Source organism: Pseudomyrmex gracilis, unplaced genomic scaffold (genome assembly GCF_002006095.1).
Source record: "Pseudomyrmex gracilis isolate BER0280 unplaced genomic scaffold, ASM200609v1 scaffold_85, whole genome shotgun sequence".
Taxonomy (NCBI): domain Eukaryota; kingdom Metazoa; phylum Arthropoda; class Insecta; order Hymenoptera; family Formicidae; genus Pseudomyrmex; species Pseudomyrmex gracilis.
Window position 1 is genome coordinate 333,647 of NW_018020669.1, and position 18,123 is coordinate 351,769.

Here is an 18,123-nt window from a genome sequence, read left to right on the forward strand (position 1 = left end):
TTATTTTCTGTCTGACAGGTGTCGGTAAAACGTCGTTCCCGTTTTGTATATCCTTTTTTTTTTTTTTTTTTTTTTTTTTTTTTTTTTTTTTTTTTTTTTTTTTTTTAATATCCCCTCGCTCACGAGAGCAGGCAATTGGACGGACACAGTAACATGGCAGATCGAGAACCGAATATGTCTGCAGGGATGGGCGATTCCGACGTTATTTCGCGTATCGAAATTTTTTCAGAAAACTGTCGTCAAAAATTAACGGGATAGGGGTTTTTTTTTTCGACGAAATTAAACGCGACGTGTTCCGTGAAAAAAAAAAAAAAAAAACGTCAAAAAGAAGGACAAAAGGGAATGCGATCCGAAAAATTTTTGTAATAATCTGCAATAAAGGGAGCCCGGGACACGAATCTGTTTAATTAATTTAAAAAATGCATCGGACGGATTTGTCGCGAAGTCTCATCTGATTCGCGGTGAGATCCGATGTGTCAATTTGGCACGTAAAAGACGTGCGTCGTAAAAAAATGTGCGATTTGTGAAAAATTTTATCTGCGGCAAGGTTTATCAATTATCACGTTTCTTCCTGATGTTGACGCGCGTGTGTCCGGAAACGTTTTCAGCGCGCGGACGTTTAGCTTTTTCGCGGCTTAACGACTTCCGCGACTGATTTCACTCGGTCTTTGGTACAAACGGAAAATCGTAAAACCGGTCATATCGGCTGTCGTAAAAGCGCCACGGTTAAACGTCGAGCCGGAAGAAGGCAATTACAGTTGCCGCCCGTCGCGCAAACGAGAGCGAAGAGGCGGCGGCGGCGGCGGCGGCGGTGGTGGCTGCTGCGGCGGCGATGTAAAAGGGTGGTCCCTATTTTCGTCCCTTGTCTTCCGCGCGCGCATGTTAGAAAAACAAGGGAAGAGAGTCTGTCGGGGTTGAACGGAGCGATTGGCTTATCCCGACTGTATTGAATAACCAGGGGTGTGTCTCGGTGGCGGTTTTTATTATCCGTTATCATCTTTATCCACCGTTGACACGCGCGATACGTGCCATCGGACTTTTATGTCGCTCGTCCTGGTGTGTCTGGTTTTTTCCTCTTTTTCTCTCCCCTCCACCTCCCGTTGGAAAGTGTCGCGTTGGCAATTATACCTACCGGACTCCGTCTTAAGTCTCCACTTTCCAGACGAAGCTCGCGTTACCATCATCCAGCGAATTTCTCTTCTCTCTCTCTCTCTCTGTCTCTCTCTCTCTCTCTCTCTTTCTCTCTCTCTCTTTCTTTGGTATATATATAATACTTAGGTTACGTTCGGTATTTTATTTCTTTTGCGCTGTCACTTCAGCGTAATATAGAAAACGACGCGTAAGAGTCCGGACGAAACGAGAAGAAAAAGAAATCAACTCCAAATGGAGAAACGTTTTTCTACAAGAGCGTGTCTTTCAAAACGGAAAAATTAATTACTCCCTCGCTTTCTCTGCCACATTTTTAACAAAAATTACAACAGAAACGTAAATAGTTTAATTCCGAATGTGTTTTTTTCCTTCTTAATTGTAAATTAAGAGAGCTTGCCTTGCGTTGTGTTTCTCTCTCTCTCTCTCTTTCTTTCTCTTTTTTTCACGGTCGTTCAACAATGCAAATCCAAATAATATGACGTGATGTAAATAATATTTTTCTTGTTTGCGCATTACACGCGAAGAAAACTTTTAAAATTCTGTAATAATGCAACACCATTGTTGTTTTTGGAAGTACGGATACGCGAGTAGTTTTTAATGAGTTCACAATAAGTTGCTTAATATACATTAACGCTTAAAATATTCATTTCATTTTTTTTGATAAAATGGAGCCGCACGGATAAAAGCTGGTACTCAAAGGATTGAAACACGCTTCCATTCTTCTTTACACACACACACTCGTACACATCTCTCTTTTTCTCCGTAATTAAATATTACTCGTTTTCGAGCATTATTTAAAAGTAATTACATGTGGGAGGTAAAGAGAGAGAGAAGCTTACAATTAAAATTCATACGATACGTTTTTATTTCAACGAAACGTCCTAAGTACCGGCATGGTCGTATTTCTAGCTAAAATCCATCAAACGCGGGATAGCTGCTTGTGCATCTGATGTTTCAAGCACTTCGTTAATCGAAATGTTTGATCTCTCGTTCTCTCTCTCTCGAGGTACTTGTTTTTTTGTTTTTTCGTTTTTTCGTTTTTTTTTTTGTGCTATGCGATCGTTTTCCCATAGTGCTCTTGACGATAGTCTGCTGTTTTTTTGCGCGTGTGAAACATACACTTCTCTTCTGTGTGTGACGAATTCAATATGCCATCCATTTTGTTACACCGTTAAACTTCATGGATATATCCGCCTTGCAACGCCGTGTCGTATCGGATAACTTCCGCCCGTCGTTTTCAACGTCTTTATGTTTGACGTTGGTGTTTTGTTAGCAAAGTCTCTGTTCTTTGTCTTCGACGAATGTGGATGGTTGTTAATTAAGAACGTAACTAGAAGAAGTAACGCAATACGCTTTCGATAACGCAATTAATATGATACGCCGAGCTCGCGTCTTCTTACACAAATGTTTCTCGGGAAAAGTCAGAAATGTCATTATTGAGCTCGAGAACGGAGCGTGTTTCGAGGTTGTTTCTTTCATACTAGTATAGATCGCCAATCGCGTCACACTTTATTATTCGACATGTCGTATAAATCCGAGTTATTTTATGACAGAGTGTATTTTACGGCACGGCATTATTTTTTAGTCGCACTTTTAGCGCGAAAACACCTCGTCATTTGTTATTTGGAACATTTACGTTGTGTCATAATGCATTTTATCACATCTAATTTTTTTATACGATAAATCAAGAAACATCTGAACGGAACGAGATCGTGTTTATGTCGATATTGGGGGAGAGGGGTTAAAAAAAATATTAGCGCGCATATTTTTGTTTCATTTATTCTTGTTATTTATGTTTGTTATTTATTTATTTATTTTTGTCATTTACGGTAATATTTTTTAATAACTTTGTATTTTTAACTTTAACTCTACGCGCTATTGAATGTGTTTCTGTTCCTTAATTACTAGTTTGAACACGTAGTTCTTGCTCGCGGCAATAAGGACGAAATTACGGAATCCTCAGAACGAAAGTTCTTGCGACGCGGACTCACGCGTCGAGTTCCTGCGGCCAAAATTCGGCCGGCGGCGCCGAGCTCGTCGTTTTCAACGTTGTGTCGTTCTAGCGCAGTGCTTCTCAAATTGCGTCTCGAAATATATATCATATCTTCAGTAACGAAGGAATATTATTGTTCGCAAAATCAAATATCAAATTGTTAATTCGCAAAAAAACCTGTGTAAACTTAGACGCGCGATTTTTTTTTTTTTTTAATTTTCACGAGCTTTTTAAATTTTTTTTGAATGAGAAACGCGTGAAAACGAAGTTAAAAATATTGTCTCAAACATGTTATCTGAGACGATTTATTGATCAGACGTGTGGAATCTCAATTTACCTATGCGTGAAAATCTTTCTGCTTTGGATTCTCTTAAACTTGAGGCGAACTTAACTTACGCGAGCGAATAGAAACGAAGAAAGAGAGAGCTCTTTTAAGAGAGCAAACACGAGAAACGAAACGTATACGGATATCGACGTTCAAGATTTCCTTTACCGTATTAGTCGTAAACTGGAATTGTCGCGTCGAATATATTCCGCTATTTATTCCTATCGCCTGGTCTCTCAATTCCTTTTCACCGATCCGCGGTTCGTCTTTCTCGTAAATTCCATGACGACCGGGAAACTGAATGTTATTCGTATGAATATCGCGTCTGTGGCGGACGCGCGACATCGCGAGGGTTTCCCTCTCATATAAAAGGAACACCCTCTCTCCTCTCACCGGAACGAAGTGGTTCGCTCCAGAAAACCGCTGCTTGTCGCTTCGTAAACATAAAAACTAGAGAGTCAATGGAAGACACAATTTCATAAGAATGAGGGTGTACTATACAACGGAATGTTCCTTCGAGAGAAGCTATATCGAAAAAAAAAAAAAAAAAAAAAAAAAAAGAAATTTGAATTCCATACATTATTGTTCGGAACAAATTTATTGTTTTCATTTAAATAGACAATATAACGAGGAATATGATTCAGGCGTGATAAATCCAAAACGAATAGTGCAATGAAGCGTTACTTGAGCGGGATTGCTGGATATTTTGCAAAATAAATTAAACCCAAATAATGTAATACGAATATAATTTGTTAGTCATCTTCAGTGCGGGATTCTGCATGAAAGATGAAACATAATTGGCGTAAAATTTTACGAATGAATAACGGTGAGTAAATCTTGCAAGTTTTTTGAAAAAATGTTATCTAAATATTTGTAGATTTTCTTTTTTTTCTTTTTTTAATCCGAGTGTATACAGTTTCTTATAAAATAAATGTAATATCTTATCTGACTAAAGCAAAGTCACGTTACTTTAGTCACGTGTGGTTTTTCCACTTCTCCCTGTCACGTGACTTTACTTTAGTCACGTTTTTAAAGACACGAGCGCGACTTTGTTGCGCGTGAACTTGACGCGAGGCACCACCGTGTCTCTTAATTCGTTCGAAATGAATCGAAAAACACCTCCGAGAAACATCTAATCAGCGTCGAGATAAAAGTGACAACAGTATATCGAGAGAATCGATTGTGATTATTTATACATTTATTATTATTTATTATTATTATTTACACGCTTTTTTTCGTAGAATTACTAGCACAACACGGACGCGCGCTATTATTGCTTTTATTTTAACGTGTAGTGTCAGTGAACTTAACTTGTTACCGCAATGACAGCTGGTATATGCGTCTTACAAACAATGTAATACACATGAGACGTACATATGAGAAATGTCAGAAATGATGCATGAAAATCAAACTCGAAAAATAAAAGAAAAAGGAGAGAATGGAAAAACACGTGACCAAAGTCAGTAATCCCGCCACGGTCGCGCGGCCGAGGTCAGTGACTCCGCCAAGGTCGCGCGGCCGAGGTCAGTGACCTTACTGTAGTATGTATATAATACGTATAATACAATATAAAGTATAATATTATAAATATATAAAAATTATACGTGTAATATATATTATTTAATGTTATATATAATATAAATTACAGTCACGTTACTTTAGTCACATGTTGTTTTTTTACTCTTTCCTGTCACGTGACTTTACTTTAGTCATGTTTTTAATTTTCTCCACGTATATACGACGAATTGTCTCAAAATCGCTTTCCTGTCATTATTTACTCTCTCGATCTTACCGATTTGATTCGACTCGACTCGACTATATCAACCAACTAATCAATCGGCAACGCGGAGAAAGGAGGCAACAATAGATGCGATACATTTGACTCAAATACGCGCACTTTACGGTATACATGGATTTTTTTTATAAGGGATTAGATTACCTTTTATTTTACACGCATGTACAATAAGATATATATATATATATATATATATATATATATATATATATATTCCTTCGTTACTGGATATGTTCGATATATTCATATAAATTTGATCACATACTTAAGTAACAAATTTTCAAAAGCTAATTCGAGATATTGCGGCTTACATCTCGAAGAGAAGTGCGAACGAAATCTTGTCGATAAAAGGAAAGAAAGAACAATATTAAGTATATGGAAAGTAGTCTATACGATTTCGCGAGGACGCGATGGTATTCGCGAATATCCCGAGAATTTCTGGTGGGAAAGTATTGCTCGTAAATTCTGGTCGGGCATTCCACCACTTATTCTCGCTGCGGCTTCGCACCTTCCTTCCTCCATTCAGAATTTCGTCCAACTTTCTTCGTTTTGGGACGCTTAAGTAAGGGAACATCAATAAAGTAAACTTCCTCGAACGAGAGGAAACTACCATTTTCTTCGGGGAATAATCGAAATTATCATTTGGTACACAGTTTATGCGTGTTTTTTTATATTGTGGAATTAAGAGCAATTTTATTCTTTTTTTCTCTAATTAAGATGCGAGAAATAAGATTTTTTCTACTATATATTTTTATTTAGTATACTTTTATAGAAAAGAGAAAGAAAGCGTCATTTATTGCGCGCTTCGGGATAACATCCCCTTAAGCGCAAGAACTTGCATAGCTAAAAAAAGTAACGTATAATAAACAATAAATAAACAATAATGTTATAGTAAAATTTCAAAAAAAAAGAAAAAAATAATAAAAAGTACAAAAAAGAAAAATAAAAGAATAAAATATAATAACTGACGAAACTAACTGATACTTGATCTGCTATCATCAAATATAAACTAACTAGAAAAAGAGAGGAAGAGAGAGAAATATAATCTAGATATAAATATACGCAGCGCAAACGACCGATACATTGACGGGAAGCTGCAAAACTTTCAGCGCGGCATTGCTGTTTTGCAACGATAAAATAATTACACGAAGAATGCGGGGAATCAGAAGGGGAAGGCGGGAGAGAACGATCACGCGGAATTCTCGTTTAAGACTTCCCTCAGGATTTGCGCGTTCGCAAACTTCGGCCGCCGACTTGACGCCCCGACTATTTATTCCCGCTGCTTTACGACTCGCTTCTTCCACTTCGTTATTCGCCTCACCCTTATCGGCAGCTTCCTCCTCCTTTACCTCCTCCACCTCCCTACGTGGGACATTTTCGTGCTCTTGCACGAATGATTATTTATCCAAACGCGCTCTCTCTTCCCTTCTTCGGCGATTTTACACGGCTTTATAAGCGCGAGCGCGAGCGTGAGCGCGGGAAGAGTAAAAATCCGAACGTTTATCTCTATTTTTCTTCTTCTTCGTCGCTCTCTTTCCCGCAAGTATCGATTTTAATTTCAGCAGAGTACACGCCGTCGCGTCGCAAGAATCCTACGCGAGTATTCCCTGTAAAAGTTTGCGAGAACGAGATTGTCGATATTCTCGCGATGGACTCGTGAATAACGCGCTCTCTCGCGCTTCTCTCCTCTCTCTCGCCTCATGAATGCCGTTCCGCTTTAAACTCGCTCGTGTGTGTCTGTGAAGCCTCTCTCTCCCTCTCTCTCCTCGATCCTGACAATGAGTTTTATTTTTTTGTCGCGCGCGCGAGTTAGTTTCTCGATCGCGAAATTATCGACGGTATTACACGAAACGATCTCGCCGCAAACGCGAATATATTCCCAATTTTCTCCGAGGAATATTAACTGTGAATAATGATCAACGGATGTTTGGACTGTGAAACAATGAAGGGGTATAATGATTACGCACCGGGCCGTGGAATTGTGCGTCCAATTTGTGGTTTTGCTTACGCGTGTTGTTGTAAACGCGCGTAACGTTGCGCAACGCGTTTGATATTATTTTGTGGACGTTGATATTCAATCCTTTTAGCAGCGGGACAATGTGCGCGCGATTCGCGACGATTTTGTTATGAAATTCTCAATCCAACGATCATGAAGATTCTTGTGGCATTCATTTGTTTTGTGTTTTGGTCTTCTTTCAGAGGTCAATGAGAGCCGTCGTTACTAGGAATCGAGATCAAATATGTTCTGGATGATCGAATAACCGTTGGATAAAGACGTAAGTAACGATTGTGTGTAACGAGTTTTTGAACGGACTCTGTGCGCGCGCGATATGTATATATATATATACATATATACTATATATATATATATATATATATATATATATATATATATATATATACACATATATATATATATATATATATATATATATGGCGGCGCGTACAAAGTACACCATGTAATTACATAACTCCGGATTAAATGTCATAAACGTAATTACGTTTCCCGATGGCTATGCATGAAAATCGAACGTAAATTCGACGCGTAGATATTGAATCGGGTACGATCTACGCGTTTTCATCACGGCTCACTAATTACACACCCCGGCACATTTTGAATCACATTTACAATGGACGTTTAATGATATCAATTCCTGCCGACTCTCTCTCACTCTCTCTCTCTCTTTCTTTCTCTCTCTCTCTCTGTGATTTAGAGTCCGGTTGCAAAGATAATATTTACGAGAGATTACGAGCTTAATAAAAGAGAGAAAGAGAAAGTTATGTATCGATAAATCTGCGGAATTTACCGAACTCGACGGAGTTACATACGAGAGAGATAAAAAAAAAAAAATAAAAACAAAATAAAAAAGTTAACGAATGCGTCTCGCGTCGTCTTGCAGCGTGTCTTTTTGTGAATTAACGAACCGCGCGTGTGTCCGACAAGTGTCTTCGTTCCTTCGTTCGCCACCCCCATATTTAAGCTGCGCATAGCGCGTGTATATATATATGAAAATTCCGAAAAATATATTTCTCTCGCGAAGCGCCCCCAATTTCTAAAAAAATTGCAGCTGCAATGGCGAAACGGCAAGGCGCGCACGGAAAATCCTTGCGCGCTGTGCGTGGAATACATTTGCGACACGTACACGGGCGCGCAAGGCGCGGTTTAAACTTGCAAGCGGACTCCGGATATATCGCGGACTACAAAGTCGTAGAAAATCTCCGCCAGGCGGGACCGAACGTGATATCCGAAGTCACTCACGAATTCATAGGATATTTTTTCCCTCTCTCGCTCGATTCTCCTCGCCACCTCGCCGTGCGTTTTCCCCCTCGGTCTTCCTTTTTCGCCTTTACGACGTTCCTCCTCTTCTCCTCTATCTCTGTTATTTTCCACCTTCTTTTGTTGGCGCGACTTTGCTCGCGGTCACGTGTGCCGATTTGGTAATGTTTTCGAGGATTTTCCGGGAGAGCGTCTTTCGTTCAAAACCTCGCCTGTAAATTTTGCGGCAATCAACCATAAAAGTCTCTCCGCTTTCTCTAAGTACCCGGCGTGACTGGTATCTGAAAGTTCTTCATCGCGAAAATAGAAGCGTATCAAAACAACACACACACACACACACATATATATATATATATTTCGTTCTATACACTTTTCACAAATATGGAACTTTATCGTGTTTTTTTTTTTTTTTATCTTACGTTTTTTCTTGATTATATACTCTGTCACAATTTGATGTAAGAAACTTGTACTCAAGAAACGTACTTTCATTAAATTTCCCGGCAATATGTGTGATTGAAAGACGTGGAAAAGGTATAGGACGAGAAAGCGCGCAAACGGAAAAAGAAAAAAAAACACATACAGATACATCAATTTCTCGTGAAGACTCGGAGTTTTAGTGTTTTCTCCCATCTCATCGTTGTATTGCTTCCGCGTTGGCGCTCCGCAGCTTTATTCCGTAAAATGTTGTCCGTGTGCAACATTCGTAAATGCACGCTAAGGAAATCATACATCGGCGCGGCCGCGAGTTGCCGATACGAATTTATCGCGTGTATGTGCACGCGCGCGCACACACACACACATATATATATATATATATACACCGCGCGCGAGTCAACAATGTGGGAAGTCTCGTAGAAATAACTCCGGGGAATAGACGGTCGCGAGCAATCGAAAGTATCTCCTACTCGATTTGGCTACGGACTCCGCGGAATCTCTCGAGCGTAATAATAATGCCCGTACCTATCCCTTACCAGTAGTTACATCCGAGGATAATCGTCTTGGCGACCCAGTTACACACAATGCATTTGCCACATCTATAAGAAAGAGAGAGAGAGAGAGAGAGAGAGAGATGTAGCGTGTTGCACACATGCGTACCAGTCTCGAGCGTAAGGCGTTTGCGCTTTTGAAGCATCTTAATAGCCACTCCGCCGCGGTACTCTAACTTTCGAGCGTTTTGCTTGAAATTCTCGAGCGGAAGTTCTTTCGCTTAATCCAAGTATAATAACGTAAAACCTGCGCGCAAGAATAAAATCAAAATGTAAGAACTCTGCGCGCGCGCGCGAGTATCTCCGAATTAGGGGAGACCGGGGCTGGTTGTGTGACACGGGTAAAAAGTTACAATTCCTTAAATTAGCGATGAAAAATAATTGCGACAACGATGATGTTACCGACGCGTGTGACGCGTGACGGTTGTCGCACGTTTGTATCTTTTTAGCTTTAATGTAGCACTTATTTTTCATCACTAATCAAAGCTTGTAACTTTTTACCCGTGTCACACAATCAGTCCCCAGTCTCCCCTAGATTATATCTCCGCAGTCTCCGCACGGTATATGTGTCAGGTTTATGATTATTTTATTTTATACTTGTATATCAAATAACGAAAACGCGCGTATCTCGTCAGTATTTTTTTATGTTAATTTATTTATTTATTTTTTTCTCTTCCCGCGCTCCTCTTTCTCTCGACGTTTCGATCGATAACTCGAGCCTGCAAATATAGGTGGGAGCGGTATTACAGATAATGTGCGGTCGGCTGTTCTCTCGCGACGAGTTCTCGCGCATTTTTCGAATTACCGGGACAGAGGAGAAACTCCAGGCAACCAGAAGCGCAACGACGCTCTCTCTAACGACAAGTTCGACCCCCCGTCTCTCTCCCCTTCGCGACGCGGAAGGTTTGTGCGGAAGCGACATTACGCGGCAGCAGCTGCCGCGTATCGCGTCGTTCTATGACGGCGACGACGACGACGGCAACGACGACGACGACGACTATGACGACGGGGAACGACGGCGACGATGATGGGTTTCGACTGCACTTCGGTGTCAAAGACGCAATAAACTCCTCGGCATCGTCGAGATGTTTAAGTGCCTCCGGAGTTCTACGAGTGCTTCCTGAAGAGCGACAGCAGTCTCGCAGTGACCCAGTTCAAATAAAAACATACCGGGGGTATATATCGCGTGAAATGATCAGCGAACGTGACTTCTTCGCCGGCATGTTTCTGCGGGAAATGGTGTCTGTTGACATATTGAAACTCTCTTGTTAAGGAAAAACTGTGAACTCGATTACGTCGCGCTTCGCTGTTTTGTTTACTCGCCCGTTTGATTAATATGAAACGCGATATTTAATTTCCAGATGTTGACAATTATATTTGTGACGCGACCTGTCAGATAATTGGACAATTAATTGAAGCTTGTTAATTGGTTTTATTAGTAAAACGTTGACGATTTTCTCTTCGTAATAATACGCACAGAATACATATTAAGGCTCTGAACACAATATTGGGAATAAGAAATAAATATTAAATATTTGGTAATTGAAATTGTGAAATAAAATATTAAACAAGAGAATGTGGAACAGATTAATTATTTCAAATTCTCATTTTTCAACTTGTGATGCATTAATTTATTCTATTTTTTTGACTCGTAAAGAAATACTTAAAATTTCTTATTTAATATTTATTCCTATTTCTAATATTTTGTTTATTGTAAAACTAAGAAAGAACCAAAAGAGCCTATGGTCCAGGTTGAAAGTTTATAATTCTCTTTATTATTATGTAAACAGTGCTGAAGATGATCAACAATAAAAAGTGATCGAAACGTCCGGAATACACTGCGTTTTATGTTGTGATTTAAACTTTGGTTTTTTCTTAGAGTTGTACAATTGTTTCATCGAGCCGTTATTAAAATATTAATTTTTGTCTATTGCGCTCAGGGCCTTACTTTTGACAGTTTTATGTGCGTAAAAAACGTGCGGATCGGTAGGTCACTCTTCTTATTCTCGTTTGTTTTGTTTTTATTTTTTTTTTTATCTTCTTTCTCTTCTTTTTTTATCGCAGTCTTCTGCGACCGCGAATCTCGAGAAGAAGTTTAGTTTACGTCATCCGTTTTGCATTTTAAAGAAGCTCGCAACGCGAGCAGTAACGACGCGTAACATCCCGGAGCTAAAACAAATCCAGAGAGAAGATAATTATCGTTTTGTTCCTTATAGACACGTGATAAAACAATGTGCGTGTGTGTGTGTGCGCGCACGCGCGCGCGCGCGCGAGATGTTGTACAACATCTCCTATATTTCTATAGCTATTTATTTGGGGAAACAATTATGCGAACAAGAACGTACAAGCAATATGTTCGTAATTTATCTTGAGAGCATTTACATGACTCCGTGAGAGTCTTCGCGGACTTGTAGCACCGAGAAACACCGAGCTTTCAGACTTACAATCTTCTGGCGCCCGAAGAGCGCGCCAGAAGTGTATCTCAACGCCTCTGTGTGTAGCTCGCATCTGCGCTGCTGTCGTGACTATACGGCGGTGTCGAATTTTGCCTACACCACCTTCGGTGTATAGGCGACGTTTCTCTCGTAAACGTGCGCCAGACTACATAGGAGGATTACGCGCGAGCATCTGCTGCCGCGCGTTCCCCGGCTCGCATTACGTGCTTCCCTCTATTACGAGAGGCATTAATGCTCCCGATGGTCCCCGTGTGTTTCCGGGGCAAGGGAAAAACAATAGGTAATTCCCAGGACACTTGTCCGCACGCTGCTACCTGTCCATTGTACTGTTCCGTGGCGCTGCCAGTCGACAGCTAGTAGAAATGGAAAACGAGCAGAGAAGTCCGACGAGCGCGAGCGCGAACTCGAAGCGAGGAGAATGAGCGTAAAACCCCCCTCGGCTCGATGCACGTTAGACCGTTTCTTTCGGCCGTTGCGCCGGCAAGAACCTTGCTTTTTTTTTATTAGCATGAACAATTACCATCACTGTCGGAAGATCCGATAAAACTCTCGTAAGGGAGAGGAAAAAGAACGGTGCGAGAGAGATGCGCGTAGGCGTTAGATAAGGCCAGAGCTTCTGAAGAGAGTAAATAACGGCTCTGATAGAATCGGATCTACGCGCGCGCGCGCGCGCGCGTCTCTGCATCGTCGACGTTGACGTCGACGTCGACGTCGTCGTTGTCGTCGTCGTCGTCGTCGTCGTCGTCGTCGTCGACGGCGTCTTTATCGGCGCCATTACGCTCGGTTTGCCGTTACCCAACTTTTCGAAATCAGGGAAAGCCTTCGCCAACGTCGAGAGACAAAGAGAGAGAGAGAGAGAGAGAGAGAGAGGGAGAATATCTTCCTTCTTATACTGTCTTTCTCGTGTTCTAACTCTCGCGTCTTCGCGACTCTATAGGTGTTCCATTCCTTCCCGACAATTCCTATTTTTAAACTTTCTCCACGAGCGCGTCACAGTTTTACGAACAGATAAAAGGCGGGATAGTCTATCTATCGACTGCATCCTTATTGCAAGTTCGAAATCACCGCGAATTTCGGGTTTCCGCATTCTCTGCGCGCGACGCGCTCTCTCTCTCTCTCTCTCTCTCTCTCTCTCTCTCTCTCACCGGGGACAGATTCGACAATTCACTCGCGCAACATTGCAGATTAGCCCATTCTGCGGCGAGACGTAATGAGAGTGGGTTGTTTCGAACCGCACACGGCGAACCTGAGCACGGCAAATTTGTATCCGCGCAACCAGCAGTTCTCGTCAGCGTCATAAGCTACATCAACAGAGTCGCGTTGTAACGCGCCGGTTCCTAATGGCTACTGCCATTACCTTCCGACGCAACACATTTTGATTTAAAAGAAATTACGGGAGACACATTACGCGAGACAGAGAGAGAGAGAGAGAGAGAGAGAGAGAGAGAGAAATTTCAAAATTTTGAAAATGGCATTGCGCCAGTGTTGAAATTAGTCTCTTTACATAGTTTTTGCATTTCACATCTTCCAACTTGTCTGAAAAAGTAGTTACGTAAAATCTTAATTTTATTTTTGTTCGAGGATTTTTTTTTGATATCTCGAAAAAAAAAGTAATACGTGTTGTTTGAAAAAACTGCGCACTTTACTCAATTATTTCGCATTTCTTCTCGTTTTTACAGTATATCGACCGATAATGACTTAAATACAAGACGGAAACATCATTCTGTTTGATGTTATTTGCATAAAATTCAATTTGCAACTGGTTTGCCGTTTATTTACACAAAAAGATACATTTGGTTTTGATATCACGTGTAAAAAATCGCGATTTCACGCGCGCGCGGTACTCGTAAGCTTCTCGGCGCTTGAAAACCATCGAGCGAGTCAAATGTCACTCGGGGAAGAAAAAAAAACCGAGAGAGCTATTAGTCTTCTCTGTGCGACTTCATTCATTCATTCTTTGATACGCACGGGAGGGAGAGGGAGAGAGAGAGGAGAGGAGAGGAGAGGACGTGTATACTAGATTTATTCGTTTACACGCACGGCGACTAATTAGCGCTTCGTTATTCGCGGCTACGCGCTTCCGCTCAGCACAGTTATCGCGCCGCATAATTGGGCGCGCTTCTCTAAATACCGCAATGTTGCGTTTCTCACATGCGCGCCCACGTTGCGCACGCCGCATATTCCGTGATATCGCATCGACTCTGCAAGTAGATTCGTCTATTAAAAATAAATGTGTCCGAATATCCTCCCCTTTCTTCCCCTCTCCTCTCCGGATTAGACAGTACGGGCGATAATTGCGAATCAAACGCGCGAAGCGAATCGCAAACTCGATCGTTTAAAATATTATAGCGCGGCGATAATTTAGCTTCACGGATTGTTTTTCTTTTTTTCCTTTTTTTTTTTTTTTTTCAAGTGGAAGAAGATCGCGTCAGTCGATTTATTCAGGAACACGATAATTCGATTTTAGGGCCTATTAGGTATATCCCAAGAAAAACTTGTCCGCGTGCAAACTTTCCCGAATGACGACAGCTATTCCCCATTATCGGAGAATAATGCCGACGATCCCCGTGACCGAGCATCGGATTCGCATTCAAATTCGGAAGGCCATTTTCGCCGGGATAAATGGTTTTCCGTGAAAGCCGCAAATCCCGCCTTTTTCGCGCGATCGTACGGAATCGACCGTAATGATTCGATTACGATGACGGCTTCAATCGGCGGGGATCAGTTTTGCTTTTCTCGCGCGCGCGTGTATACAAACACGCGTAATTTTGCCTCGTGTGTGATTGAAGCCTCTTTGGAATTGTTATCCGGATTGCTAACTGTTAAGTTACATTGTCTCTCTTGATAATATGTTATGACGCGCATACACATCGACGCGCGACGATGACGACGTCGACGACGACGACGATTGTGTGTTCGATCGTGATTCTGCCGCAGCGCCAATTATCGTTTCAGAAATCTGACGAAGAGAGAGAGAGACAGAGAGAGAGAGCATCATTTATTAGATAGAGGGAGAGAGAGAGAGAGAGATGTCTCTCCGGTCGCGTAAAATTAACGCCGCTATCATCCGCTTGAGTTTCGCCGCGCGGCATCGATGCGTGTGCGTATTTAGTCGGCGGTGCATGCATGCGAAAACAAACGTAAGCCTCCGCTCCGCTCGCTCTAATTATACCGCCAGATGACTCGAAAAGGCGATGTTTGCGGCGGGAGTGTTTCACCGGTCAACTCGCGTAAATAGAGTGCATCCCGTTGTGTTTCATCGTAACTGTTTACGATCAGTGGAGTTCGCAATTTTATATTGTTTGAAAAAAAAAAAAAAAAAAAAAAAAAAAAAGAATTTATTTCACTTAAATTAATTTTCCGATGAACACACACTCCGATGTTACATACACACTCGAACAAGTGAACGAAACGAGCAAATAATTGGAAAGAGAGTCGCTTGTTAATCTCCAAAGAGCAACGTAAAACATTCCCCTTCCCTTCGTTTTGTAAAATAAACAATAAGATATCAAGGCATTAGAAATAGCGCGTTTTAACGTCGACAACTCGAATAAAATAGTGTAAAACAAATAAACAAATGTACTTTTTAGTGCAACAAACTGGTGAAACGACGCCGTTTTCTTCGTCGTCTTGTTTATTTGTTTTTTTTTTTTTTTTTAATCGGTATAAGTCTCGCGACGAGTCACAATTGGAGGATCTGTGTATCGAGCGTCACGTTTTTGCGACGCGCGAGACGACGAAGAGAGATCACGGAAAAACGAAAGGTCCGAGAAGGAGGTGGAGGAGGAGAACCGATGGATGGCGACGTGGAACACACCGCGCGAACGACGCAGTTTCTTCAGTGGATTTATCGCCCTTTAAGAACGGTTTCGCGATTCAATTACACCCCAGGCCGGCGTCTCTCTCTCTCTCTCTCTCTCTCTCTCTTTCTCTCTCTCTCTCTCTCTCTCTCTTTGGTCGTGCGGCATACCGGAGTCCGGTCGCGCCAGGATACGTTTCCCTCGTTCCTACGTCCTGGCAGGCGCCGGTGACCGAACGAAAACAAAGATGTAAGCCGGTAATGTGGCGAATACTGGCCCGAACCCGACGGTATAATGGCATTACCGGGGAATTACAAGATGAACAGAGATTATCTCTTTTCACGGAGAAAGCGCCGGGGTTCGCCGAGTTCCACCCTTTTCCTTTCGTTCTCGCCCAGCTTTTGTGTCATCCACTTCGGTCTCTCTCTCTCTCTCTCTCTCTTTCTTTTCCCAATCCCTTCTTCGTTCCCGTGTCGTTTCTTTGCTTCGTTTTCGTGCCAGAACCGCGACCAGCCAGCGAGGAAAGGTATCTTCTCCACTAGCACCAATCTCCGCCCTCAACATTCTCTTCAAACGACTCTCCTCTCGCATTCGCAGCGAGAAACGAGCGTGGATACTTCTTCTCTCTTGCTAATTGTCGTCCACGTCGCTCCGGCGATAATGTAAATGGATTCTGATATTCATTACGGGTGAAATTGTCTTAACGATAATCTACTACCACCGAGACGCACGCGCGCGCGCGCGCGGTTACCCGAGTTACCTTCGCGGCAACGCCCGGTAATTCCGTTCCTCTTACGGGAGATTTTTGTAAATCTCTCTCTCTCTCTCTCTCTCTTCTTCCTCACTCGCGGTCTCGCCGCGTCCTTCATGGTCGTTAAAGCTGACGGGACAATTCGAGTAATAACGAGTAAGAAAGATCGGACAATTTTTATTCCCGAGGCCGCTAAAAGTCGCGACGCGAGCTGGAATGAATTTATGGCAATCGCTCCGCGATTCCTTTCTGTCGCGCTCCTCTCGCTCTTCGCGCGACGCGAGTTAACATCAGAGCGATAAATTACATCGCTCTCGCGAATGGAGACGGAGAGAGAGAGAGAGAGAGAGAGAGAGAGAGAGAAGAAACGATCGTTCGCGCGTAATCGAAAGGATTATTATTCTCGTCTCCGTAAAAATCACCGCTCGCGTCAAATTCGCGATAATTTCGCGAGATTTCTGTTTTCTTTTCTGAACAAATTTCATTCCAGGCGTCGCCTAATGATCCCGATCGCGGGGATTTATAAAAGTAGCAGCGCGGAAGAACAGGTATGTAATAATATACACGGAGGGGGGGGGTGTTTTATGAAAAGAAGGGTAAGGTTTATATATACCTCTTTTCCGGAATAAAAATTGTAGGATCATTGTACCGCCGTTTATCTTGGCGGTTCGTCTTATTTACTCGGGCGGCAGTCTTTCATCGCGCGGGAGGGGCGCGCGCTATTTTTACCGCCAAATAATTCACACCACGGCCATTTTTCCAGCGGCCGAACTTCGGCTCTCGCTGAAGGGATAATATTTATCCCTTATCTCCGAGTCTGAGAAAGAATTTACGTAACGGCGGGGTCGCGATCTACACCGGATCGCACTTTTTCATCCCCGACGATCCCCGAGAGTTTGACTTATTATCTCTCTATCCCTCTCTACCCTCCCCCCCCCCCCCGGAGAGAAACACGTGTGTGTTTCGAATTCTCAAGTTTCTTTTATAAAAAAAATTTTTAACGCGTAACGGGATGATAGCAATTGAACGATCGGTGGCGCGCTGTTGCGACACACAACGCGCGCGCGCGCGCGCGCGATCGTGAAAACGTTTCGTATTGCGATTTTTTTTTCTTCCTACAAGCTTTGTCAATCGTCGTTCGCCGCGCTACACCGAGTATTTTTTTTGTTTTTATCGTCCCCGGGTCGGTGCATCCGACCTGACAATCCGCTCCGCGCCAACTTAAGCCAATGACAACAACGCCGAGCGTGCGCGTCGTGCGTATTCGCGCATACGAATAATTATTTGTGGCACGATTGCCAATTAAACATTGTTTCCAGCCGCCGAATATAGCCCGCCTCGCCCACTCGTGTACAACCCGCTCTCCGCGTCTATCTCTGTTTCCGAGCCTTTCTCCTCGTGTACGGGGAGGGATATGGCTGCGACAGGCGACAGCCGCAACGTGCGTCGCCGAACAAACTGTGTTCATTCACCCCCGGCTCAACCCTTGGCCTCTTTACCCCGTGCCTCTCTCGCCGTCTCTCAATTCCTCGTCTTCCTCTCTCTCTCTCTCTCTCTCTCTCTCTCTCTCTCTCTCTCTCTCTCTCTCTCT

General features: G+C 42.6%; 1 protein-coding gene across 1 annotated transcript in view; it reads left to right on the forward strand.

The window, feature by feature from the left end:
- The window catches only part of LOC109855264, a 261,852-nt gene that overhangs the window by 70,493 nt on the left and 173,236 nt on the right, over positions 1–18,123 (forward strand). The window contains exon 2 of the mRNA XM_020429317.1: positions 7,462–7,538. The gene's annotated coding sequence lies outside the window, so the exon portion shown is untranslated. The remainder of the gene's footprint in view (positions 1–7,461; positions 7,539–18,123) is intronic.